A 27,279-nucleotide genomic window follows, 5' to 3' on the forward strand; every position below is an offset into this window, starting at 1 on the left:
ACACAAACCCAGGCTCCCCGAGGAAGGGTGGGAGGGAGGCTGTCCTCATGCTGAGCTTCTTGTTAACTGCATCAGGCACCCAGGTGGGCTGTGGTTAACTCTCTTGCACCCAGTCAGCAGAGCCCCTCACATCCTGTATCCCTCACAATCCACTAGAGTATTAGTCCTTTCTGAGTAGTCTCCAGCAATGACCCCCTTCTCTACCCTAGACATAGTTAGCATGCCAAGTCATTCTGGACACAGTCAGGTCCCCAACAAGGCTTATGCCAGCTGCCTCCACTGCCCAGCACACCAGTGCTACAGTCTCGTGCCTTCTCAATCACTTTAGACTCCTCTGTGCCTGTGCCAACTCTCTTTCCCACAAACACGCCCTCCCCTAAAGGCAACTGGCCACTTCTGGGCCCTTTCTCTGGAAATCAGTCTTCGATATCCTGCACAGCCAGCCTTCCTCTGGATCTCACAGCAACCCTCCCCTTCCCAACCCTTCCCTTTGCCATTCCTTCATTTCACTGGAGTCCAAAACTCCCTGTAAGGACGTGGACCTGAATGTCTACCTGGGTGTGCTCTAGCCCCTCAGGGCTATTACCCCAAAGGAACAGGGACACCGGTCCAAGCCAGTTTGGGTACCTAAGCACCCACAGCCTCTCCTGGACTATGCAAGATGCTGCCTGTTTCAGGACAGTTCCTCCTTTGTTTTTCAACTCAGGTGGGGGATCTGATAAGGGTTCCCCAGCCTCTCCTACCTGAAGTTCCTAGGACACCTGAACAAGGACACCTATCTGAATACCTGGCAGAGTAAGACCCTCATTGGACAGACAGAAACTGATTCTTCTATGGTAGACTCAAAATTTGCACCCAGATACCCAAACCTGAACCTTCCGTACCTATACTCTGATGAAACCAAACAACCCCTCCCATCTCCACTTGCACCCCACATTGAAATACTCTAGATTCTGGAGTTCAGATCAAAGTCCCAACACTGCTGAATGCTGCTGAATATGGAGTTGGCTCCTCAGTTACAGCTGCGGCTCTCCTGGATCTCCTCTGAGGGGCTCTGTCCTAAGTGCAAAGTACCACAAGCCTGGTTGGGCAGCTGAGCATGCCACAAGACCAGTCCCCAGCCTCTGGCGGCAAGCTGCACCTACTGCCCTGACCAGCATAGGAGCTGTCTGTTGACAGCCCGGAAATGATCCAAATTCAGAATTCCAAGTACCATTTCTGCAGACTATGTAGCACTTTTATGCCATCATAAAGCTCCCCTAGAATAGGTTTTCTGGGGCTACAGCTGAGAACTGATGAGTCATAAGCTCACTCTGGGGAGCTGGCATCTCTGAGAGGACAGACAACAAGAAGCTAAACAGAGACCGCTGGATGTGGCAGTGACTCAAAGTTAGCACACCTGGGGTGATGGTTCAGTGAGAGAAGCAGAACAGGGACACATGAAAGCAGCTAAGCCATGAGGCATCTCCACAGCTCCCAATGCCGCTGTGTTGACTTCACTCCACCGAGAAAACAACCCCTGAGCTGTGCTGCTCAGGCTAGCATCCTGGACTGTGAAGCTGTGCCTGTTCCCCACTCGAAGTGGGTTTGGATCCTGTTGAGCCACCGTCAAGTGTTCTGGAGGCACACATGACTGGTGCCTGCTGTAGGACAGTGCAGTTGGGAGCAAAGGGAATTGGGCAATTCTTACATGATAGGGGTCAGAGAAGGCCCCCAGAGGAGGATCCTAAAGACAAGGGTAAGAATCAAACAGCTAACCCAGGGAGGAGTAATCCAGACATAGAGGACAGCCTGAGCCAACACAGTTTAGGCACCATGACCATGAGGAGAAAAGATCAGAGACACATGGGCCAGTCTGCTCAGCAGCCATTCGAGAAAATTTGACTGTTTTTCTGAGAGGCTACTGACAGGCAGCAGAGCCCCAACCTGGCTTGGGTTCTAAGCAGAGTACACATTGTCACTGTGTAGACCTTTATTCTAGACTGTTGGCTGTGCAGCCACATTTTGCTACTCACCTGAGTTGTGACTTTAGGGACAACAGTTGTCCACACCGCCATGTCCTATCTGCCACAGGGCATGTGGTAATCACCTCAAAGTGAAAGTTAACCAGTGGAAATTGGGCATGATGGTCCGTGCCTGGAATCCCAGCACCTAAGAAGCTAAGACAGAAGCATCATGGTAGTTCAGGGCCAGCCTAGGCTGCTTAGGGAATTCCAGGCCAGCCAGAGAAGGGAAAGAAGAAAAGAAGGGACAGAGGGAAGGAGAAGGGGACTTGCAGGTCACAGCCTAGTGCCAGGTCCTAGTTTCTATGCTGTGGGACAGGGCTTGCTGCCCGCTGCCACCCATGTTTCCTATGGATTGAACCTTGTTCTTCACATTCATTGGATAGCTACAGGTGATGGATAGCTCCATAGAAAAGCTGCCCTCAGGCATCTCACTTGGCAGCTTCCCCTTCCTTTGACCATGCCAGCGTGGCTGCTGGGAGTGGCCTTCTGATCCTGCTAGGAAGCCCTCTCCCAGACACCCTGTCCCCATCTCAGGCCTGTACTCCCTGCCTTCACCCTACACATACCCTGGCCTCTCATATGGGACCATGGGCAAGACCTTCTCTTCTCTGCACTATGGGGCTATGGATAGAAAGCAATGGATCAGGAAAAGTCACCTTCCCCTAGCGTCAGGCCTTTCCAATTTGGTGACGGGGTATCCAAAGCCCTTATTTCGTGGGGTATCCAGAGCCCTGTTCTCCATTCTGGGATGGCAGTTGCACAGGAAATCTACCACTTTGGAGGGCATGGTCTATGGTGAAGCAGATTACAAAAGAGGGATTTATGTTAGATGGAGGAAGAACTTACTGATCTCTTACAGAGGGATAAACCCTGAAACTGGAAAAGAAAAGATAGAGTCTTCATTGCCTACACAAATATAAGCAAATACTTTGAAAACTCCATGTTACTAAGAAAAGGAAGGGAGGAAAGTGTGGTGGAAGTACACCGGGTACATCATTTATAAACAGTCCCTACATCTTGGGGAGGGGTAGAACCATATAGTGTCCTTTTGCTGTCCAGACCATACACATCAGCTTTTAAAAAAAAGAAAAGTCAAAAAAGGATTTCCATAGTCCCCAGTTTTAAACCTGGCACCCCTCAGAACTCCTTGGTGAGTGGAGACTGCCCTAGAGCTGGGATGGTGGCCAGAGGTGGGGGTTGGGTTTGTGGGCAGAGAGAGCCACATGAGATAGGAGCAGTCTGCAGAGATGGGCAAGGCTGGGAGATTGGGTCCTCAGCTGGTCTTCGTTCACTAGAGTGCCACTGATGGTGAGAGCAGTGGGGCGTGGTCAGGAATGATACTGAGGTGTCTTCAGAGTCCCCTCACTCTCCTTTATGACAGGGGGATGTGCCTTCACTGTCTGGGGATCCTCACCGTCTCTGAAAGGTAGCATGGTTCAACGGCTGTGAGAGAAGACTCCAGAGCCCACCAGCCTAGGTACAGACCCAGCTCTGAGCCATGCCAGCTGTGCATGTATGCTCAGGCCCATCCTAAAACTGAACTTGGTCATAAAAGATTGCCTCCGGTGGTTGAGAGCATCATTTGAGTTAACTGTCGAGTGTCTGAAATACAGCAAGTGCTCAGCACATGGTAGCTTTGCCCCACCCCTGCCAGCATGTTTTAATCTCCTGTATTAACTTCACACCTCCTCTACAGTAGAGACAGCTTGGGCCGTGCCTGCCGAACAGATGCCTCCAGTCTGTGGACCAAAGGAGTAAGCAGTCAGCCATCTAGGCTCCTTGTAAGGGATAAAACCATACCCTCTCACCACCTTGTTCCAGGGCCTTGCACAGGGTCATGAGAGACCCCACTACAAAGCCACATTAAGGCTGCTTCTGCCTGTCCTTTCAGATCCTCAGCAACTCTGGCAGGAGCCATTGCTTCCTTTACAGAGAGGCAAAGAGCCCGGCTCAAACCGAGCCCTAGGATGACCATTCTACCAAAGGATCCTACAGTGTCCTTCGAGGCTGGCACCTGCTAAATACTCAGAATCCATCTTCCTAGGCAAACAAGACCCAGGCGGAGAGTGCAGGGCCCAGGGTGGAAGGAAAGAACACTTTGGTTTCTCAGGATACTGCAGCTGGGGAGCAGTAGGGATGGGGCACCCTGGCTAAAGCCCAGCCTCCTCCCCCTGCCCCTCAGTGGGGGGCCCATGAGTGCTCACCTGGAGCCATAAACAAGATGGTTTTGAGCCCCACCTGTTGCCTGGCATGTATGCCAAGACCTGCGGGGGTGGGGTCCCCAAAAAGGAAGCATCATCCATCCTGATGTGCCTATGCCAAACTTTTGAAGCCCTGTGAAAGCTTCCAGACCATTGCTCTGCCAAACCTCACCTGTGTGCCAGTCAGCCACCCTCCTTCAGCCCAGCTGGGGCTGAAGCCGAAAAGTCAGCTAAGTCTCAGTAAGCCAAAGCCAGCCTCTGCTGCCTCAGTTTCTACCTAAGACAAGGGGAACATTCCTGAGCATCTCAAAGAACAGCCCAGGGGTCTGAGGAGGAAAGCCTCTGGGCCACCATGTGGCCTCCCTGGGGCCTGGAGGTAAGCGTGAGGGTTTTCCTAGGGTGCGGGAAGTTGGCATGCACCCCACCCAGGGCTCTCAGCTGTTCTGCTGCTCTGAGCAGGAGTTTGCCCTGAAGCAACAGGCAGCCTGATTGGGTGGTCCCTAGGGAGGCAGCTGGGTTCCCAGGCCCAGACTGCAGGCCTGCCTCCACCTGAGCTGTGAGGACTCTGCCTACTGTGTCCATGGTGGAAGGAAAGCCTGTAAGCTCTGCCTGCAAAGAGCCTGCTCCATGCCAGCTCATACATTCATTCTACATGACCAGGCGGCAGCTAGGGGTCTCTAGTCAGATCCTCAGGTATGTCTGAGGCCCAAGCCCAGCATAAGAGGAGTCCCTTTCAGTTGGAGACCAACAAAGAAGATACAGATACCCTTTTCCTGAACAGTACACAGGCGTGCCTAGCTCCCAGAAGTTTGGCTTTTTAGAGAACTGATATGAGGTAGAATGGGCATCACCCATGCCCTAGCAATGAGAAAAGCGAAGCCTCTGGTAGTGACCCTTCCAATAAAGGGCAAGATAGCATTTTTTCATCTTTATTTCCCCTCTCACAACCACTACTTTTTTTTTTTTAATCTTCAAAGTGATTTGCAGAACCGAGCTAATTAATTTCCCAAAGCGGTGGGGCCATCACCTGTCTCCCTCCTGAGTCCCGCCCCAGCCCCCAAGCATCTGGAGAAGGAGATGGCAGAGGGGATAACTCAGCTGGCAGAGGCAGGGGAGAAGGGAGGGCGGGCCAACCTGCAGCAGCCCAGATGCAGGGAGAAGAGATTAGAGAAGGCAGGAGGCCAGTGGGCAGGCCTCCACCTGCCCTTCCAGAAGCAAGCTACAGCCCAGCTCTGCAATCGGCTGTGTCCCTGCCTCAGCCACAGTAACCAGCACCACCAAGGCCATATCTACATGGAAAGAGTCCTGGTCTCTGTCCTGGGTCTGGTATGTGAGAACATTAATTCATTCACCCACTCATCCACTCCCCTTTCTTATTTAAATATTCACACAAATGTTAAACTTGCTGTCCCCCCTTCCGTCCCCTCATAAGGAACAGGGGTCACACACAGAAATGAGACACAGGCCCTGGATTATAGAACCTGAGAGATGACAAGACAGACTACCAGACAAAGGGATGAGTTGTGGGCAGGAGCAGAGAAGCACAAGGACTTGCTACGACTTCACTGCAGAGACATTTGGTTTTACACTGTGGCTTGATGGAGAAAAGGTGTTTGCCAGAGAGGAATGAGTTAGCAGACAGGAAATTTAGACAGAGAGGATGACAAACTGAATAAGCAGGCAAAGGAGTCTAGGGAAAGGAGCTCCTGATGACCGGGGAAGGTAGACCACTGGAAAAGGAAGACAGTTCATGGGGAGACATGGGCTTGCAAGGTATCAAGCAATACCCCGGTCTATACTCCCCACTCTATGGTGTACAGAGATGACAGTGGAACTGTCTTATGTGGGAAACAGAAGGGACTGAGTGAACCAGAGGCTGCCTACCAGGGAGTAGCCACCTGGCCCTTCCAGCTAGCTGCCCAAGGGCTGTGAGGAGCCATGCTCAGGACATGGAACCCCAGGATTCATTGGCAGAGAGAAGGTTTTACCTAAAACATAAGGGTGGATGCTCTTGTTTCACCTCTGTTGCCATGATATAACACTCTGACTAACATCAGCTTGCCAGAGGAAAGGGTTTATTTCAGTCTAGAGGTCACAGAACACACAGGAGCCTGAAGCAGAAATCATGGAGGAATGCGGCTTCAGGCCCTCTCCAGGCTAGCTTTCTTATACCTGCCCAGGGAGTGCTACCACCCACAGTGGACCGTGCTCTCATGTATCAGTTACCAATCAAGATAATTCCCTATGGACATGCCTATAGACAATCTGATCTAGGCAATCGCTCAGTTGAGACTCTCTTCTCAGGTGACTCTAGGCAGTGTCCGGTTGACAGTCAAAGCTAACCAGCAACAGAGCAAGGAGTTCCAAGGTCATGGGGAGTACTTTGAGCTGGATCAAGGGATCAAAGATGTCACTCTCTGCATGTCATAACCACTCCAGTCATGGTCACTCCAATACCACACCCAGCCATGGCAACAGTCAGGCAAGGAGGGAGGAAGGTCTTCATCCATACACGCCCCTTTCTGGGGAGCACTACACCCAGGAGCCCTCAGCAGTCTCCCCCTTAAATCTTCTAGGACAACCAAAGTCACTCATCCTTCCCTGGCTCCTCAGATCAGCCAAGCCCAATCTGAACCTGTCCCCTGAATTAAACACCGCATTGTCACAACTGATTCTTAAATAGGACAGATTTTTTTTTTTTTAACTAGGAAAGAGCAAATAGAATCTTTCCACTGTTAACATTCTAAATGTGTTTACTAAACAAAATAAATCTCCTTCCTCACATTGTGTCACTGACCTTGCGCATTTTTCTTATCAGCTCTGAACTCTAGCGGTCAGCTTGTTTTCTAGAGAATTAGCTCCATGGAACCAACCACTTCACTCAGGCACCCGTCTTCGGGGCCCTACCTGCACAGCTGGGTGCCTGGCATGTGACCCCAGGGAAGGATGAGTGAGAACTGTCACCCTGGACCCATACTCACTGGTTCCAAGTCGCCAAAGGCCACAATCCCCCCAGGAGGCAAAAGCCATCATAAAGTAACCCACGGGCAGTGGAGCAGTAAGGTTAAGGGAGAGCTGAGGACAGTTTTCTCTAGGCAAACAAAAAGTGGCCCTCAGAGAGGACAGACCCTGCTTCCAACCGCATCATGGAGAGGACTGGACAGTGGCAAATATTCTAGACAAAGGACAGCAGAGCTCAGAAGCAGAACGAGGGCTGGCAGTACTGGAATGAGAAGTGAGGCAGGGTAGTGCTGTGCTAGTCTCCTCCTCATTGCAGATTCTCAAGCTGGGCACCCTCTAGGTGAAAATGAAGAGGGAAGCAAGACAGCCCATGGTACACAGGTGTCCACACTCAGAGGTCAGGAGGCCTTGGAGTATATGATCAAGTTCAGTTCTGGCTTGGCTGCCCACTGCCTGTGCCATGAGCTGACTCTCTACACCTCAGTGCCTGGTCTCTAGGTGAGAACCACAGATGCACCGAGCACAAAGGATCATGGTGAGGCTTGTGTGTTTGTGGCATTTTAAACACAAGCACTCTCTGATTCAGGGCAACAGGCATCAACTGGTCTTCATTCCCAGCAAATGTTCTCAGCCTCACGCATGCACTGAGGCCGGTGCCAGGGCTATGAGGACAGAGAGAAATCTCCCTCTGTCCCTAAGCCAATGTGTATGTTATATGTTATATATACATATGTATTTATATATAATGTACATACATGTATAGACATTATATACATGTCTAATACATTATTGTATGTATGGTATGTGTGTAATGTATTATATGTAATATTATACATGTACAATATAATATAGTATGTATATATTATATGTGTGTGTATACCTGAAGCCAAGTATATAATACCCTTGTCCATTTATTAACAAATCCTTGGCATGAGTCTGGACCAAACAAATGTAATCTGAAGTAAGAAGAATTTCAAAGTGCTAAGAAGCTAGGAGGAGCCAGAACCTGGACATTAGAGGGAACCTAAGCAGAATACCTCCCCTTTCTCTCTTTTGGAGCTTCCCCTTCTTCTAGAAAGTTTCATGGAGCATATTCACTTAGGGCCTAGTTTCTGGGGTCTGCATACATTACTAAACTCAACACAAGAGATGAGAAAAGTTACTGACTATATAATCAATATAGACAATACCATTTATGTTATATGTGAATGAAAACCGTCCTGAAAGATTATCTTCTAAAAGCATCATACTGTCAAGAAAATATGCAAATACATATTATCTAGTATTTTCCAGAAGATGTCAGAAACTCAGCCCCAGAGCTAAGTGTACTGCAAGATACCAGAGATGTTAGCCGTGGCCCAATGCAGAGATGGTTCATAGTCATATTTAATGTTGCAAAGGTGTTTGTTGAACCTTAAATACAATTCTGGTGATGATTCTGACAGATTAATTTTAAATTCTATTTGGGAATAGTGAGGAGGAGGAGATGATTAGAGTTAATATGATTAAAAAAAGTTGTAAAACACAAGATCAGTGCACAAAACTCAGCTGTACTCTCACACAGCAGCAGTGAGCAATTTCAGTACTGGAATGGGGTGCAAGAGAACAGAGCTGGGGCTCCCGCACCAGACACTGCACCTCATAGGATGCACCAGGGTGGGGTTCCAGCCCCAAGCTTTCCCCTCCCCTTCCAAAATACAGGAAGTCTAGAGACAATTCCAATTATGAAAGAACCAGAAAGAATAAGCCACGAAAAGAATAAGCCACACAGAGATGCCATGAACAGAAGGTGCTGAAGTTTGCACCCTGGGAACTGTAAACCACTGGGAAAAGACAGCCCATGGCCATAAAGCAAAAACGGTGCTGTTACCATAGCAACAAAGCCAGCTGCTCTATACCTTCAATGAAATCCAGATAAAAATATATAGTTGTATCTTTTGCACAAATTGACAGTCTGATTCTAAAATTCCTGAGAATGCCTAGCACAATCCTGAAAAGGAACCCATCTGGAAAGTTTTAAGATACATCCCTGGTGGCAGGTGTGGGGGGCAGTACAGCAACTGGGGGCAGAATAGAAAAGCTCTGTATCTGTCACCAACGGGTTTCTAAAAGGGACAATGAGACTGTCTGATGACAAAGGAGTATGCTTACTAACAACTGCTTTTAGGACAACTGCCCTCCACACTGCAAACAAACGGATGTGGACCAAATTCACATTTCATATGAAAATAAACTCACAATGGGGCAAAGCTGTGTCAAGTTAAATAAAAAAGAGCTAAGAAGAACATTCAAGAGAAGGGCTGTAGCCTGGGGTTGGGCAAGAGCTGCTTCAGCACAGGCTACCCAAGGAAAACATCAATGAATTAGACTTGATCAAAATTACAAACTTGTGCCTTAAAGATCTGAGTCACAGCATTTACCTGATGGAGGGCTAGTATCCAAAACAGAGAACACTCACAATTCCAGAGCAAAAAGAAAAACAACCAAAATAAAATGTAAAACAATTTGCATAGAACTTCTCCAAAAAAAAAAAAAAAAAGACAAACCGATGGCCAATAAATACATGCAAAGATGCATAGCATCAGCCATGAATCCAACGCACAGTGGGACACAGCACACCCATAAGGGTGACTGTCATCACCAGACAGACAGCGTGTGCTGGCAAGAGTGTGGGAATTAGAACCTCGCATGCTCCTTGTAGCAACATGAAGTGGTGCAGCCCCCATGGAAAGGTCAGGCAGTTCCTCAAAACTTAAAAGTTAAAGTTGCCACATAACCCAGAAATTCCATTCCTTGCTATTCACTCAAGAGAACTGAAGTCCTAGGTTCACACAAAAGCTTGTACCTAAATGTTCAGCGCACCACCATCCTCAGTACCCAAAAGGTACAAACAAGCCAAATGTCCACCCACTGATTAACGTTTGATTCACACAATGAAATATGAAAAGGCATCGAGTATGGCACACACCAACGCAAAGAACCTTGAAAACATTAAGCTACATCAAAGCCTGGCACAAGGCCACATGTATGTATATACATATGTATGTATATGATTCCATATGCATGAAATACCTGTACAGACACATTTATCAGCACACAAAATAGATCAGTGATTGCTAGGGACAATGAAGAGTGCCACTAATAGTGGGGTTACTTTCAGAGAAAAAGTTCTCTGGCTACGGTAGTGCTTACAACAGAAATGGAACCATATAATTTAAAATAAGTTGAATGGAATGTGGGGTGTATCACAATTGAAAGAAAAAAAAACAGAGAAAAGGATACAAATCTATGAATGAATGAAAGCCAAGAGCCAGAAGAGGAGCCACACTTTCTTTGCCAGCCACCAAGTTGCCCTCTCTCAATCTAGTCTCAAGATGGGGTACCTGGCTCCATGCTAGTTTGATGCCACTACGATGCTACTGTGTATATCTATTCAGTTAGTGAGGGGGCCCCTTGAAAACACCACTGGTGACATTCCACAGATGTTTGCAGGTATTTCCATCCCCTGACCTACAAGGTGATAAATCATTCTGTCAGAGGTTCAGTGATATTAAAGCCCAGCCCCCAGACATTTAACATACTAAGGACACCCAACATGCAAGGAGATAGGCTGTAGCTAGCTAGTCCCAGAGCTGTGCCTGCAGAGGGGTCTCCGGGAGATGTAGGGAATACCCTGACCCACTCTGAGTCCCCCGTGTCTTGGATTATCCATGAGTTTCTGCAAAGTACTGAGAAACATTGCTGCAACGGTTATCACAGACAACTGGACAGTCAGGGTCACCCTAGATCCTGCAGTTGACTCTCCTAGGAGGATCACTGAAGAAAAAGAGTGTACCTGGATGTCTTAAAGATACAGAGCTGGGATCTGCATTTCTCAAACATGCTGAAGCCATGAGGGTTTACTTAACCTTCAAAATTATAAGAGATTATCCACTAGGTACTGATAGCCATGGGACAGGCACCCAGACAAAACGGCCATTGGGGTTCTGCTGGAGTTGGGGACAGGCTCTTAAGAGATGCCACCTTTGCCCTCATGAGGGAGTGAGAGTAGTGGTGTTTGAATTCATGTCTACTCAAATGCACCTGGCCAAATGTTGATGAGCTCTGACATGACAGAGGATTCTTGAATCATTGAATTCATCTGTCATCTGAGGGTGATGGGATACAGGATCCAGGGCTGTAGGTTGATTTCCAGGGCACTTTGCACTTGGCTGTTGTGGAGACACCAGTTAGAACACAAGTTTTGCACTTTTGGCCCAATTATATTCACTCTGACAACCTAATGGACCTCCCATAGAGAACTGTTGGGACTTTGCTAGTGCTTTGCATTGGAAAATCCTCCAGAAGGCCAGAGTCCCACAATCCAGAGTCCTAGGTCCCAATTACCATACTCTGCCCATGTTCTACTGTGGCAGTTCCTGTTGTGGGATCTCCAGAACACTCTTTCACCTAATTAAAACAATTTACAGCATCCTCCTGAGGGGAGAGTGCTCCCAAAGACAGGCCTCTCAGCTCAGACACTCAGCCCAGAGTAATTAAAACCCAGAGTTGCCCTGGCCAGTGATCTGCCGATGTCAAGGTTTGCTCTGCAGGGCTTTGTTGTATGGCTTCCTGGCTTTTGGCTGTCTATGGAGTCACTCATTCACTGTCCAAAAGCCAGGCTACAGCAATGGAACCATGTGAAGACAGTGATCGCTCATCTCCACTTCAAGGCCCTAGACACATATTCTGCAAGCTTATCGGTAACCCTTCTCCCATTTTAGAGATGGAGATAACACCTCTGTGAAATAGATTGTCCCTGTCATAGATGGTGACATTTGAATGCAGACAGACCACTGATGACTTCTTAACTGCCAGCCTGCTTCCCCCCGCCCCCACCTGAGCCATGCATAGCCCCACATCCTGCTATCCTTAGGGGTGTCTGAGAGATGCTCTCCCATCTCCACACACAGCCTTGTGAATAATTTCCCCTTTCTGTGATATGCTGGCAAACATCCTCATCCACACTTCACAAACGAGAAAGCTATAGCTCTGAGAGCTGTGGCAACTTCCCCAAGGAAGCACAGTGACAGAGACACACAAGCAGCCTAGGTGCTGAGATCCAAAGCTCTCGCCACTTTCTCAGCGCCTGAAACATCAGCTCACTGAGTACTGGGCCTCAGGATGGGCGGTCAGTCCCAGAGGCTGTGAAGGAACAACACGTATGAACACCTCTGCCTTTCTCCACCTCTGTATATTCCATTACCCTGCAAAGATAAGTGTTCAGTTTACCACTTAAGAGGTAAAATGCAAACAAATTTCCTAAGTATAAATGAAAACTAATACATGCTTTATAAAAGACTAGATTATAGGAAGTTATGGACATATTACATCTCAGTCCATCTTCTGCTGCTATGACAGAGCATTTGAAACTGGGAAATTTATAAAGAAGCTCACAGTCCTGAAGGCTGTAAGTCCAAGAATGCATGGCCACACCCGGTGGTGAACCTGTGCTGTGTTCTAACACAGCAGGAAGCAGAAAAACAAGCAAACACATTGTAAAGCACAAAGCCCAATGGGCAGCCTCCTCTTAAAACAATCCATTATCACAGTTACTATTCAGTCCCATGAGAATGTCATTAATCCCTCCTAAGCCACCACCTCTCAAGGTCCCACCACCTCTCAACCCACTTACACATGACTTCAGAAGGATCATATCCAAACCACAGTATGCTACCAAATTGTGGACCCCACTGGTTAAAGGACCTGCTGTGCGGGTTACAATGGGGAAGGCGAGGGCGCTCACTTCTGGCTGCCTCCTGTTGTCATTTCCAGATGAGGTGAAGGGTGCAGGTGTGAGAACAGCATATGGCCCGGTCACAAACACTCTAGATTAAACTCAGGGCCTGTTATTTATTGTCTTACTGCATCGCTCCTCAACACACATAGCCACTCACTCCCCTCATTCCTACTAGGACCCCTAGCCTCAGGCAGTTCTTGGAGACCCAGAGAACCACTCAGCCCTGCAATAGTCCATGGTGACAGATTCAGACACAGGTAGTGACTGGAGAAAGAAACTGTCTCCAACACAGCCGGGCGGTTGAAGTGGAGTCCAGGCAGGCTTCCTGGAGGTGAGGGCCTCTGCACGAGCCTCCTTGGCAGCAACAACTTCCACCAAAACAGGGGAACCAACAAGCGGTGAGGCAAGCCAGCTGGGTTACCAGTATGCACCTAGTGTGCGATGGGCCCTGTTTGAGGCACTAGGAGCACAACAGTGAACCAGCCAGACAACAGCCTCTGAACTCATGAAGCTGACAGTCTTGTGGGGTGGGGGAGACAATAATCAGTAAAATATATGGTGGGTGAGAAGATGATGAGCTAAGGAGGAAAACAAGACGGAGCAGGGCAGGTGGGCAGCAAGTGCTGGAGGCTCTGAAGTGCATTCCCGAGGAGGGAGCGTCCACACGGGGACTCAAGATGCCAGGAAGTGGAGGAGATCTAGAGGCCAAACAGGGGGAACAATACTCATGCAAAGGCCCTGGGAGAGCATGGGACTCTGGTCACTCGGGAAGCAGGAGGGAGGTCAGCAGGCTGGTGGACACTTACAGGTCCAGGCTGACGACGCAGGCCTGTGGTCCATCATGAACACTTTGTCTTGTTTCTCATGAAAGAGGGAGCAGTGGGGACACAAAGCAAAGGAGGGGACATGCTTCCAGTTCAGCTGTGTGCTTTCCGACTATGGACAAAGGGATAGAGCAGGGAAGATGGACGAGGGAGCTATGTCAAAAGATCTGGTAGAGCTGCAGGCTCAGACCAGGCCAGCGGAGGCTCTCGCCCCGCCTCCTGGGTGTGCTTCTCTCACCCTTCCCCAACCTTCCCTTTGCTCAGGCAGTGTTAACTCAGAAAGCCCTGCCAGCTGCCCCCAGGAAAGGCCCAGGCTAGCGGAAAGAGACATTCAGAGCCCGCCAACCCTGCAATTAGTGATAAGATAGATTCTTCCCTCCTGACAGGCGCAGGAGATACAGGACCTGTTATTACCCAGCCTAATTACAGCGTCTAGGCTGAGCAGCGCCCTGCAAGAGGAACAACCTCAGCCTGTGTAGTGAGCGCTCGTGTCCCTCGCTCTTCCGCAGAGGCATACAGTGGACCAGGAATCAGCACCCAGCCTCTCCAAAACTTGCTTTCTCTGGGACTTGATCCAGCTCCCTGCATCTTCAATGCCCAGCAGGCACCATGGGAAGGCCGAGTGACCCACGACACTGCACTTGTGAGGCCTCTGTTTCCTAGTCCCAAACCAAGTGTGAATCCCAATGACACCTAGTACCAGGGAAAAGCTACCAGTTTATCTGCTGTCCCAAGACATCGTGGTGCTTGAATGGATGACATGCATTATAGCCTCAGTTTCCCAGAGCTAAATGGGTATTATTCCCACAGGCAGGCAAAATGAAGCATCTATCTATCTACTGTGTGTCGATGCTGAGAAAACACTAATGCATGGCTCTTTTTACACCACGGAGGCCCTCTTTAGAAGTAGAGGGGGGGCCCATGAGCTGAGGGCCTACTGTGCGTTTCACTGGTAATAGGTACATGAAGATCTTCTTATAACCCACCTGGAAAAGAGAAGGAGGTGCTTGTCCAAGTATCACCACTGCCGTGTGTATGTGTTACTAAAACCTAGTGGACAGCTGCTAACAGTCAATCGTGAGCGTTGAGCAGGATTGGGCCCAGGTACTCACGGGACAGGGCTTGGATGTAAATAACTTTGACACAACAGATATTCCGCTTTTTTTCTGTCCTGATCATTGCACAAAAAAGTTCCCACTTGTTCCTTGTCTGTCTCTGCCACTAGTATGACAGAAGACAGCGGCCAGGCCCAGACACAGCGAAGATGGCTAGCAAACATTATGAAAGCCTAGATGCTTCTGAGACCTGTCAGCACCACCTCTCATGTGTCACAGTATGGGATGATGGGCATTTACATGGATGCCTGTATGTCCTTTAAGATAGTTTTACTGTTTCCATTTGCTAAGAAGACGTGCTTGGAAGCAGGTTGAGTCCAAAGCAAGGATGGCACAGAGCAGGCCAGGCACACATGAGTGGTGATACCCAGATGATCTCCACAGCTTGAAGCCTGTGGAGCTGTCACCTGCTCTAGCCTCTGCCACTCAGGCTTGCCATGCCCTCCTAAGACCCCCCTCCTCGGCAAAGTGGGACGCACTGGCTACAGAGGATGGCTGTGGGCCTGGGTCCCTGCCAGGTGTCATGCTGAGTGAGATGTCAGTGTGCTGTGGCTCTGAGAGGCTGATGGGCTAATGAGGGGGGACCTGACAGCCCTGAAGACCTGACATGTCTATTCTCAGGAAACAGAACATCTGGTTCTTCGCCCTGCCTTCTCCTCACCATCTGCCCGCCCCCTCAATGGCCTAGCAGCGTCCATCTGACAGATCGCCCTCCTGATATCTTTATTATGGCTTTGAAAAGTCTCCATGGGGGCTCCTGACCCCATCCTCTCCTGGAGAAATGTTCCCTGAGGCATTGTGATGTCAGTCAGGTTAGGGACACCATACCACCAATGCTTCCTGGGCAGAGGCTCCCCTGTCACTGAGACTGCTCCATAAATAATGGCTGCCTCTTGGAGAGGTCCCACTGGGCCAGGGAGGTGCAGATGCTCACAGGACACAGCTCAGGGCGGCATTTCTCCATTTCCTGACAGAGGTCAGCTCCTGAGATGAGCTGCAGGAAGTAACGACTTCCGAAAACAAGCCCTAAGTAGATTCAAGCCACATGGGCTGGGGCTACCATGGTCTTCAGTAGTCTCTATCTTGCCCGACTTGGACACTCTCAGAATGACCACATACACACCATCACTCACTTACTTGCCCATTCCTTGAGTGTACATTGGTTTATAGAACAAATGACCCTGTTTGTTCAAGAAAAACCACTTCATGAAAACAAGACTGGAGGAGGGTGTGTTAGAGAAGGACAAGTAAGTGTTGGCTCTACACCTGGATCAGGACAGCAGCTGACCTCAGCGGGAGCCACCCCTTGCTATACAGCACACCCGAACACAGCATGGAGCAAGGACCGGGAAGCAGTGCCCCTCCCTGTAAAGGCCACTGGCATTTCTGTTGCATTTTGATCAGCCTCATCTCTAAAATCCAGGATTACTTTGGCAAGATTCCAGCCTCTCCCCTACTCCACACACCCAAAAGCTTGAGTACTACTGCTAGGAGAGAAGTGTGGAGTGTTCTGGGCTGGAATGGTTGCGCCAGTCCTGGCTATGGAACACTGAACATAGGCTAACTCATATACCCCAGGGTTCCCTGGGCAGCCATGGATGGAAAATACCCTGAGGAAGCCTGCACCTGCATTGAGCATGTGCAGAACTTTCTCCTTGTCATTATCTACACAATGCAGCGTAACAGCTATTTAGCGCATTTCTCCATGTCATTATCGCTACACAATACAGGGAGCAGCATTTACCATAGCATGTATACTGCTGTGGCATTGTTAACAGTCTAGCATGTACCTGAACAAAGGGGTGTGTGGGTTACAAGCAAAAGCCACACTATTTCACAGAAGTTGCAAGGTAGTAAGTTGGCCTCATGCTGTGGTGGTAAAAATCCAGTGGCCCATTAACTGTCACCTCCTCGGCCCTTTTAATGTAGTCACCCAACAATTTGCATCTCCTTTGTGCAGATGAGGAGCTGACTTCCAGAGACATCTGATCACTTCCAGTGATCATCTCAGGACTGGAGCCAGAGCTGAGCTTCATCTCAGTCTCAGGGGTCGAAGTCACCTCTCATATCCTACGGGAAGCTGGCACTTGCCTGCTTGTAGGAGGTTAGAAGTTGGTAGGATAAGGCATATGCCACAACTTTCTGGCTGCAGGTAGCTGCTATACCTCTTCATGCTGCCTGTAATCACAGGCTGTCATTACTTACACACTGTAACCCAATGGCGCACCATGCACACTCTGTGCACGCCGTTATATAATGCTATGCAGCCAGCCTGAGCTCTGCGTCTGCGGCTCACCCAACTGCAGGTGAAGTACTGTTCTAAACACTGATATCTGCACTGAGCACAGGTGGACCTCTTGTCAGCACTCCCTGATCAATCAATACAGCAGAACCACAATTGGCCAGTCCTTTACTTCGAATTGCAAGTTCCAAGCCAGCTGGGGTTGATTACAAGCGTGTGGAAGGACATTCAGAGCTTCTATGTAAATACCTCAAATTATATGAGGGGCTTGAGTAGCTGTGGGGTTTGGAATCCATGGAGGATCCCAAAGCCACACTTCACAGATAGTGGGGAACAGCTACGCAATAAAAATGTAGGGGGGCCTGGAGAGGGGACTCTGCAGGTAAGAGCACTTGCTGCTCTCCAGAGGACCTGAGTTTGCTTCCTCACTGGGTAATTCACAACTGCCTGTAACTCCCGCTCCAGGGAATCAGATGCACTCTTTTAGCCTCTGAGGGAGCGTGCGCGCACGCGCGAGTACACACACACACACACACACACACACACACACACACACACACACACACAGATGCATACACCTAAATAAAAAAATTTAAAAAATGAGGGATGGAGAGATGGCTCAGCAGTTAAGAGCACTTGTTGTTCTTACAGAGGACACAGCTTCAGTTCCCAGCACCCATGCAGTGGCTTTCACCTGTCTGTAACTCGAGTTCCAGGGGCTCTGACACCCTCTTCTGACCTCTGAAGGTACCAGGCGCACATATAATATACTTACACACATGCAGGTAAAACATTCATACACGTGAAAATGTCTTTTAAAATTATTAAATAAAATATTTAAAAAATGAAACATGCTGTTATTCCTATAGTGTTAGAATTAATGAATATGTTATGCAGTGTGCTATAGTATAGCTATATTTGCACATAATTGCCTTGGGGAGATGTCATTATTTTAAGTGCTGCTGCTGCTGCTCCTAGTGCTTTCAGCCTGCCCCTGTCCCGTTCCTCCCTGGAAGGACCTGCTGGATTATATATAATAATTAATATATATATATAATATAATATAATACTATATATTATATTCAATAGTAGGTCTGTGTTTGTCCAAAACAGTAGGGAATTCAGTTTTGCTCACTCCTGGCTCAAAACAAACAAACAACAAACAACCCCCCCCCCCAACAGGTAGCTCGACAGATCTGAGTCTGTCCACATAATGTCCCTATCTGTTCCATCCTGGTCCTCAGGCTTCAATAACGGGCCCTGTATGAGGTGTTCTGAGGTGGCAGGCCTCCACACTCATCACGGCTCCATCTGCACTGTGCCCAGCATGATGGTGCCTGCACTGCATGTAACATGTGACATGAAGAACATACAGACCTGCATTGGCAGTTTCCCTTCACAGATAGTCAAACCACACAAACCCCAGAGGTGGGTGTGGTGCAGAGCCAGGGAGACCCCTCTTAGACAGGGTAGTGTGGAGACATCCTGAGCAGGCAGCAGCTGGGGCAGGAGCTGCTGTGGTTGCATCTGGGGTGACCACAAAGGTCCTGGTGTTGAAGGTGTCACCCCCAGCTTGGCACCACTGGGAGGCAGAGAGACCTGAGAGAGGTGGGGTCAAGTAGAAGAAGGTGGGGTCATAGGATGTGCCCCTGGAGAGAGTCTGGGTGGACTCTGGTATCTTCTTCTCCATTTCCCTCATCCTAGCCATTAGAAAAATAGGCTTTCTCCACCATACGCTGCCAGACCACAGGCCCAAACCAACTAACCAACTGACCAGAAACTTGAAACTTTAAAATTGCCAGCAAAATGAAGCCTTTCACTTTTTAAAAATCAATTGCTTTTGGTATTTTGTTACACTGATGGCTACACTATAGCTAATTAATACAAGACCCATGAAGGGTGAGCAGAAAAGCATTCCATGGGAAAGAAGCACATGCAAAGGCCCTGAGGCTGAACAGAGAGAAGGCTCCAGGAGAGACCAACATGGGAAGAGCTAAGCATGGAAGTGGCAGGGATATGTGTGGGGATGTTGGGTTTTACTGTCCACTGAGAGCCAAGGCAAGGTCTATGCTTTGAGTCTTCCATTCAAAGACTCCCTTCCTTGCCTTATGTCTCCTGCGATTTCTCCTCAGCTCCCAAGGAAGCTCCCTAGGCAGTGCAAGGAGAATGAGCCTTTTCTCACACCAGACCAGAAACTTCTCCTTACGATTCACCAGCTATACCTTCTGGGCCTTGACTTTCTTCTAAAGTGATACTCCTGTCTGTCAAGTGACACACAACCCTACTCTTGCCCTTACAGCATCACACAGCCCCACCCCTGCCCCTACAGTGTCACACAGCACTACCTCTGACCCTGCTGTGTCACAGGGCACTTCCTCTGTCCCTAGAGTACTACTGGCTTAGCTGTGTCTTTGGAAGAGAGAAGGGTGAGGGCTTGAGCCATCCATGCACCTTGAGCAACACCAGTCTTTAAGTATAGTGTGTAAGAGACAAGAAAACAAATGTCAGAAGGAAGTAAACACAAAGGCCAACCTGAAGCACCCTCACGCCAAGTGCACTCTCCACAGCCGGCACTGGCAGTAGCAGAACACAGTGCCCTGTGCTCCAGAACAACCTACCCAACTACTGGACAAGAGGCATTATCTCCTACTTACTCATTCATTTTTGAGACAGTCTTGCTATGTAGCACAGGCTGGTCTCAAGCTTATAACCCTCTTGGCTCAGCCTCCCAAATGCTGAGAACACTGTACTTGGCTTTGCTGTATTAAGCCAATTGGACACAGGGGTGATACCACCATGACATCAAGTGAGCAGCTTTGTCCACCATGTGCCCCTACCACTATGAGCTACTAAAAGTTGGGTGGGGGGGTGGCTGAGGCTGCAATTTGCAAAAACTTCCAAAACAGGGAGCCAAATAACTTTTTTCTCATTGTAAGGTAATGTTCTCAGGTATCTGTTGCAGTGATCTGAGCTGAGTGGCTACACAGAATTACTATATTATCTAAGATTTTCAACAACTGTAACGATAAATCTTTCTGCTAAATCACCTGAGCCCTGCTGCCACGTGGGTGCCTGAAATAACACACAGAGACTTATATTAGGTTCAAATGTTGCTGGCCAATGACTAGGATTTCTTACTTGCTAGCTCTTAATTATCAACCATGATTATTAATCTATATATTTTATAAGACTTATCTTATTGAGGATGCCAGTGACAAGTATCCTGTCTTCCTGGGCTCACATGGAGACTCTCCAGAGAGGAGAAAGAGAATGACTTCCTGCTTGTCTCTGCTTATATTCTGAGTCTATAAGCAGACAGACTTATATTCTATAGTCTGCCTGCTATGTCACTTCCTACCTGGATCACAAGACTTTACTACATTTCCCAGAATCCTCCTTGACTCCTAGTCCCGCCTAACTTGCTGCCTCATTGGCCAAACAGTGCTTTATTCAACAACCAATAAGATAAATATACACAGAAGGACGTCCCCCATCAAACAATCTATAGGACATGAAAAGAATTATAAAGTATGATCTATATTCAGGAAAAAAATACTCAATAGAAATTGTTGGGTGTCCTTGGCATTAACTTAGAGGAAAATAAAATAAAACTTCAAAGAGAATATTAGAAATATGTTTAAATGAAGTGTATTTAAAGAACTAAAGAAGGATGTGACAATAATGAATGAATAGAAATGGATATTGATTAGCAGCTATGAATTACTTTTTAAAAAAGAATAAAATGAGGTTTTTGAGTTGGAAAATGCAACAAATGAAACTGAAATTACTAGATGAGTTCACAGCTGATTTGGGACCACAAATATAAGAAGCAGCAAGCATGGAGAGAGGCCAGGAGAGCACCCCCAGAACTGAACACATAAGACAGAGAAATGAACAGCACCTCAGAGGCCAGTGGGCATGGAACAAGAGTTCCAACCAGCACAGATAGAAGAGGCCAAGAAAAGAGGACAAAATGGCCAAAACATCCCAAATAACAAGTATACTATATATCCAAAGAGCTCAACATCTTACAGGAAGCATCCAAAGAGACCCACACAGAGAAGCATCAAACTCTCATGACCTAAAGAAAAAAGAAGAAAATATTAATGCAACAGGAGGGGAAGAGAAAAGTCCTGTTCTGTAGTAAGACAATGCCTGGCTTCTCCCCAGAAACAGGAGGCCATAGGGAGGAGGAACCACAGGCAAGTGTTGAAAGCAGAATGCTGCCAGCCAAGACTTCTATATCCAGCAAAACTAGCCCCCAAAATTTAAGTCAAAATAGAAACATTCCCAGGTAAACAAAAGCTCAGAAAGCTCATGGCTGGCTAATTTTCTTTAAAAGAAGTTTCTGTAAGGAGTCTTTCAGGCTAAAAGGAAACAATTCCAGAGATAACTATCCCCCACCCCAGGAAATAGCAAAAAAGGTAAACAAATGACTTGCTTTAAATATGTAGTTCTCATTTCTTTTTATCACTTTCTTTTCAGTGTAGAGCCTGGAGCCTGAGCATGCTAGACAAGGGCTGCCACTGAGTCACCTGTCATTTCCTCTTTCAACACCATCAAAGTATATAAGACTGTATAAAGCAATCATTAGGGACATTGAGATATTCCATGGGTAAAGGCACTTACCACCCAAGACTGATGGTCTGAGTTGGATCCCTAGAACAGTGGAAGGAGAGAATCATCTTCACAAAGTTGTTCTCTGACCTTCACATGTGCTTATGCTCACACAAGTGCAATATACACACACCAATAAAATAACAACAACAACAATAGATAAAGCAATTACCATAACCCTGTACTGTTTGGGCTTAGAACATACACCAAATCATGAGTATGAAGTCTAAAAAATGTAGAGAAACTTCTATACAAATTATATGGAAATACTAATGCAAAAGAAGGACAAAGGAACACATCTCAGCCCATTCCCTATGGTGGGAGGCCATATTCAGCCTTAATGCAGGGGAGAGGGGCTTGGTCCTGACCCAACTTAATGTGCCAGACTTTTGACTCCTCATAGGTGCTCTTATGCATGAAGAAGAGTGGACAAGGGGTGAGCTGATGGGAGGGGAGGGGGGCCAAAGAGGGGTGAGGGAAAGAACTGTGGTTGGAATGTACAATGAAATTTTAAAAAATTATAAAAAGAAAAAATCTCTACTGGAACAAAGTTTGAGTTTTACTAGTATTAAGTCAGTGTTAAGTTTAAGTGAATTGTCATTTTAGATGCATACTGAAATTCATTGAACAACAATTAAGAAAATAAAGGGACTGGGGAGATGACTCCATGGATAAAATGCTCCCTACTTAAGTAGAATGACTAGAGTTTTGCTAATCATTCCTCAAGTTTGGGAGGCAGAAATGGGAAAGCTGTTCAATAGAGAAACTGGAATTGGTAAGCAGATGTTTCAGTAAGAGATCCTGTCTCAATAGACACAGTGGAGGAAGACATCAACTTCAGGCCTCCACACATGTGCTCCCATGCCCCTGCAAACACACACATATAATGCAACACAGACACAGACACAGACACACACACACACACACACACACACACACACACACACACACACACACACACACGTGCGTGCTCGAAAAAAAAAAAGCTTAAAATGTTTGGAGGAGTCTTCTGCTATTGTGTGTCTACAGGTTTGTAGTGTTATTCTTAGCCCCCATGCCACTGTTGAATTGTCCTTCTCTCTTTGTGTCCGCTCTGTATTTCAGAGCTCTTAGTAAGAAGCAACTGTGTTTATAGTTTAACTCAATGGAGAAGTTAAAACAATGCACCAATAAAAATCAATTAAATAAAACAAATTGCCTAACAGAAATGAAAGCAGTCAAGAAAAATCAAACAAATGAGATCGAGGGGCTGGAGAGACAGCTCAGTGGTCAAGAGCACCTGTTCCTCTTGCAGAGGATGTGACGTGGACTCTCAGAACTCACGGTGGCTCACAACCCCTGTCAAGGCTACTTCCAGGGGACCCAATGCACTCTTCTGGCCTCCACAGCCACTACATATATCTGGTACACACAGACACATATGCAGGCAGGCTATTTGCACACATAAAACTTTTTTAATATAATGAAATTAGCAAAATGGCCAACTTAACCCCAGATGCATTAGTAATTACACAGAACGAGCAGTCTAAACACCCAGGCATTAAGACTGTGGGACTGACAGAAAAAAGAGAACCCCAACAGGAGACACATAGGTTTTGGGGGGCAGGGTCAGGGGAAAAGCCACACTACAGGAAATAGAGCCACAAAGCAGAGAAGTTCCATCTTTTTATCAGAAAAAAAAACTCTATGGCAAGAAATATTGCCAGAGGCAAAGGTAAATATATCAGGGTAATACGATGCTCAACTACAGAAAAAGATACAATAATTGCAAAAGTATAAACACTAAGAAAGAAGTTCAAGATACAAGAAGCAAAAGAAAGTCAGAAGAAATTATAATGATAGTTGGAGATGAAACTTAGCATTAGCAGAAGATAAGAACATTTTTGCAGACAGATGAGTCAATCTATCAGGAAGACATAGCAACTATAAACACAGTTGCTTCTTACTAAGAGCTCTGAATTACAAAGCGGACACAAAGAGAGAAGGACAATTCAACAATGGCATGGGGGCTAAGAATAACACTACAAACCTGTAGACACACAATAGCAGAAGACTCCTCCAAACAGTCACCAAACTCACACGGAACACCCATCATGGCAGACTGTCTATCAGGCCATAAACCAAATCACAAAACATTCTGAAAATTGAAATCTTACAACTTTCTTCTCTATCTATGAAAAATTAAATTAGAAATTAACAGAGGGATTTGGGGAATCTCCCAACCACTCAGACACTAAGCAACATACTTCTCTACCTGGGGTCAGAAGACACATCTTAATCTCTCTCTAGGAACAGTCCAGCAGAACAATTAGCACAACTGTCAGCAACCTCATGCCAACAAAGTGCGTGATTTAGAGGAAACAGACAAATTACCAACAGACAATGGTTACCAGAGAAAATTGCAGTAGCACACACATAGCAAGTTCTGGGCCAATGTTACTAATGATTCCAGCAGACATGTCCAACCTTTGATTCAGCAATGTGATACTGTCTGTGCAGCTCAGCCTCAGAAATCCAGAAATCAAGTTATCGAAAAACAAACCCCATAATGTTTTAAGCTGTTTGCAGTGTTGTGTTGGTCCATGTTTACAGTTAACCTGGGGCATGAACAGCCCATAGCCCACAGCTGGGAGAGGCTGTGACTATCTTGGTTTGTCTAAACACACACTATGATGTCTGTACAGGATGAAGTTAATGCATTCCTCAGCAAGGCTCCACCCTCAGCAAGGCTCCACCCTCAGCATGGCTCCATCCTTACAGGACAGAAATGAGCAGCAGGTAAAGGGACTAAGAAAGAGTGAAACTTTTCACACAGGACAAATGGAGAAAAAAAAAAAAAAACATGGCTCATTCTACTCTCAAAATGTAGGTGAACTGATATTTCATATATACAATAGCATGAAGACACTGAAAGTTCAGAGAAAGCACTCCAGCTACAAACTTTAATATTCAAGGGGCAGCATGGCCCTGGGCTCTATTGGTTTTCTTGCTTCACCAATCTCAAACTGGGTAGTTGTTTTGTTTTGGTTTTGGTTTTTTTTTTTTTTTGCTGAGAAAACATTCTGACAAAAACAACTTTGGGAAGAAAGAGAAAGAGTTTGCTTCAGCTTAAACTTTATAGTTTATCATCAAGGAAAGCTAAGATAAGAACTCAGAGCAGGAGCCTGAAGCAGAACCATGGAAGACGACTTGTTGTCTCATTCTTTGGTTCATTTGCCTACCTGTCTTCCATGTCCCAGAACCACATGGCCACAGATGGTGCTGTCCACAGAGTGCTGGGTTGTCTCACACCAATCAGCCTTACTTTAGAGGTAAAAGAAAATCTATAACATTGTAGGATGACAGCTCTCAATGAACGAGGATATTTAAGATGATTGTTAGATAAAGGGTGGAGAATAAAATAATGTTATGAAGACTATCGAAATGGCTCAGCAATTAAGAGCACTTGCCGCTCTTGCAGAGGACCTGGGTTCAGTTCCCAGACCCACATAATGGCTCACTACCTTGGGTAATTCCAGTTCCAGGGGATCTGATATGCTCCTCTGACTTTCTCAGACACCAAGCACAGGAGTGATGTACAGACATACACACACGAAGGCAAAGCACTCATACAGTGAAATAAAAATAATAAATAAAATTTAAAAAGGTAATGAAGAGATGTTTTCCACACTACTCAAAATGGGTAGTGTGAATATTAGCAGACTGTTAAGTTGTGTTTGTATAAAACAATACCTAAAGCAACTACACACACAAAAAAAACATATAAGCACAAAACAAAAACATATATAAAAAAGATACAGTAAAAAAAAACTGCAAAAAATAAAAATGGAATTGCAGTAAATGTTCAAATGGCCCACAGGAATATAGGTTAAAAGCAATGAAGAATTTTTTTAAAAAATGAAGAAATAGGCAGAAATTGAGAGGGCAAGTTGAGCCTTTACCATTATCAATAATTAATTATATCAACCTTAAAGCATGACATTAGATATAAGTTAAAAGATTTTCATAGAGGGTGCAAACACAGCACAACTGTATGATTTCTACAAGAAACTCACTTCAATAGAGAACAGGTTGGCTTAATGTAAGAAGATGAAAGCCTAGCATACAAACACTGATGGAAAGAAAGTATCAAGTAAAAGACTTACTACAAAACTATGCCAATCAAGACTATGGTGCTCTGGTGACACACAAGCACACAGAAAAAAAGGAAGAGAATAGAGAACTCCAAAACATACCTGATTATGGATAACTGATCTTTGGCAAATATGCAGATACATCACCATTCCAACAAAGGTGCTAGACAGAGCAACTAGACCTAATTGTACATCTTATACAAAACTAGCACAAAGCAGGCCTAGGGTATAGCTAAATAATGAAGCAACTGACTACCACAAGGCTCTGAGTTCAATTCCAGCACCACAAAAATGATTATAATAATCAACTTAAGCGTAGAGGAATAGATTAGTCAGTGAAGTGCTCACTGAACAGCACAAGATCCGACAAATTGATAAATCTCTGGCCACCCAAGCATGAGGACTAGAGTTCAAATACATAGAGCTAACGTAAGTGAAAGGTGGACATGTGTACCCAGCTGTAATTCCTCTGCTCAGAAAGCAGAGACAGAAGAGCCTCAGAGAAAGTTGGCAAGCTATACTATTTGTATCCAACAGCTTTGGGTTAGGTTGAGCAACCCTGCCTCAAATAATAAGACATAGAAATTGAGAAAGACTCCTGACACCAATCTTGGAACTACATACACCATACACATACACACACTAAAATAATAATTTATACTATTACTAATAATAAATTCAAAATGGGTCCCAAGTACACAGAGTGGGGAGGGCGGAGCTCAGGGTCTACGCCTGGGTAGTTATGCCCACAGTAAAGCAAAGAAGAACACCACAACACCCTCTGCCAAAGGCAGTTCCCAAAGCCAGCCACCCCTGCACCTTGTCCCATTACACACTGTTGACAAACCTGAGTATGCCACAGTCAGGTGCCCCGCTCTCGCCGGATCATTCAGGTCCCTCACTATTTCTGATGCTGTCCGTGTCAAAGACCCTTATGAGTTGACAGAAACATCAGTGCTCTGTGAACACCCCCCTATCACCTGACAGAGATTTCACTCCCACTGTAAGAAAGCATGAGCTTCCCATGCACACTGCTGTTTACACACCTGCAGGAACCGCTGAGATGGATCTCTCTGACTCCGACATGGTATACACTTTGCTTAAGGGCATCAACTACAGCTAAATGGAGACTATACTACAGGATCCTATTGGGAAGAAAACAAACGTTCTGAAGCAAACTAATACATTAAAGCACATTCTCATGAGAAATCTGTCTGCATGAAAGTGGTAGTGATACCCAACTTACCACATGAGCAACATCAGAGCAATCTGACACCTCCATATCACAGCTCTCTAGCACAGGAGTGTACAAATGGATGGTACAGAATTCAAAAGATTAATTTTTAGAGGCTTAATGAAATCAAGAGAACTCAGATGAACAACTAACAGACCTTGGAAGAC

This window comes from Cricetulus griseus, chromosome 8, assembly GCF_003668045.3.
Source record: "Cricetulus griseus strain 17A/GY chromosome 8, alternate assembly CriGri-PICRH-1.0, whole genome shotgun sequence".
NCBI classification, from domain to species: domain Eukaryota; kingdom Metazoa; phylum Chordata; class Mammalia; order Rodentia; family Cricetidae; genus Cricetulus; species Cricetulus griseus.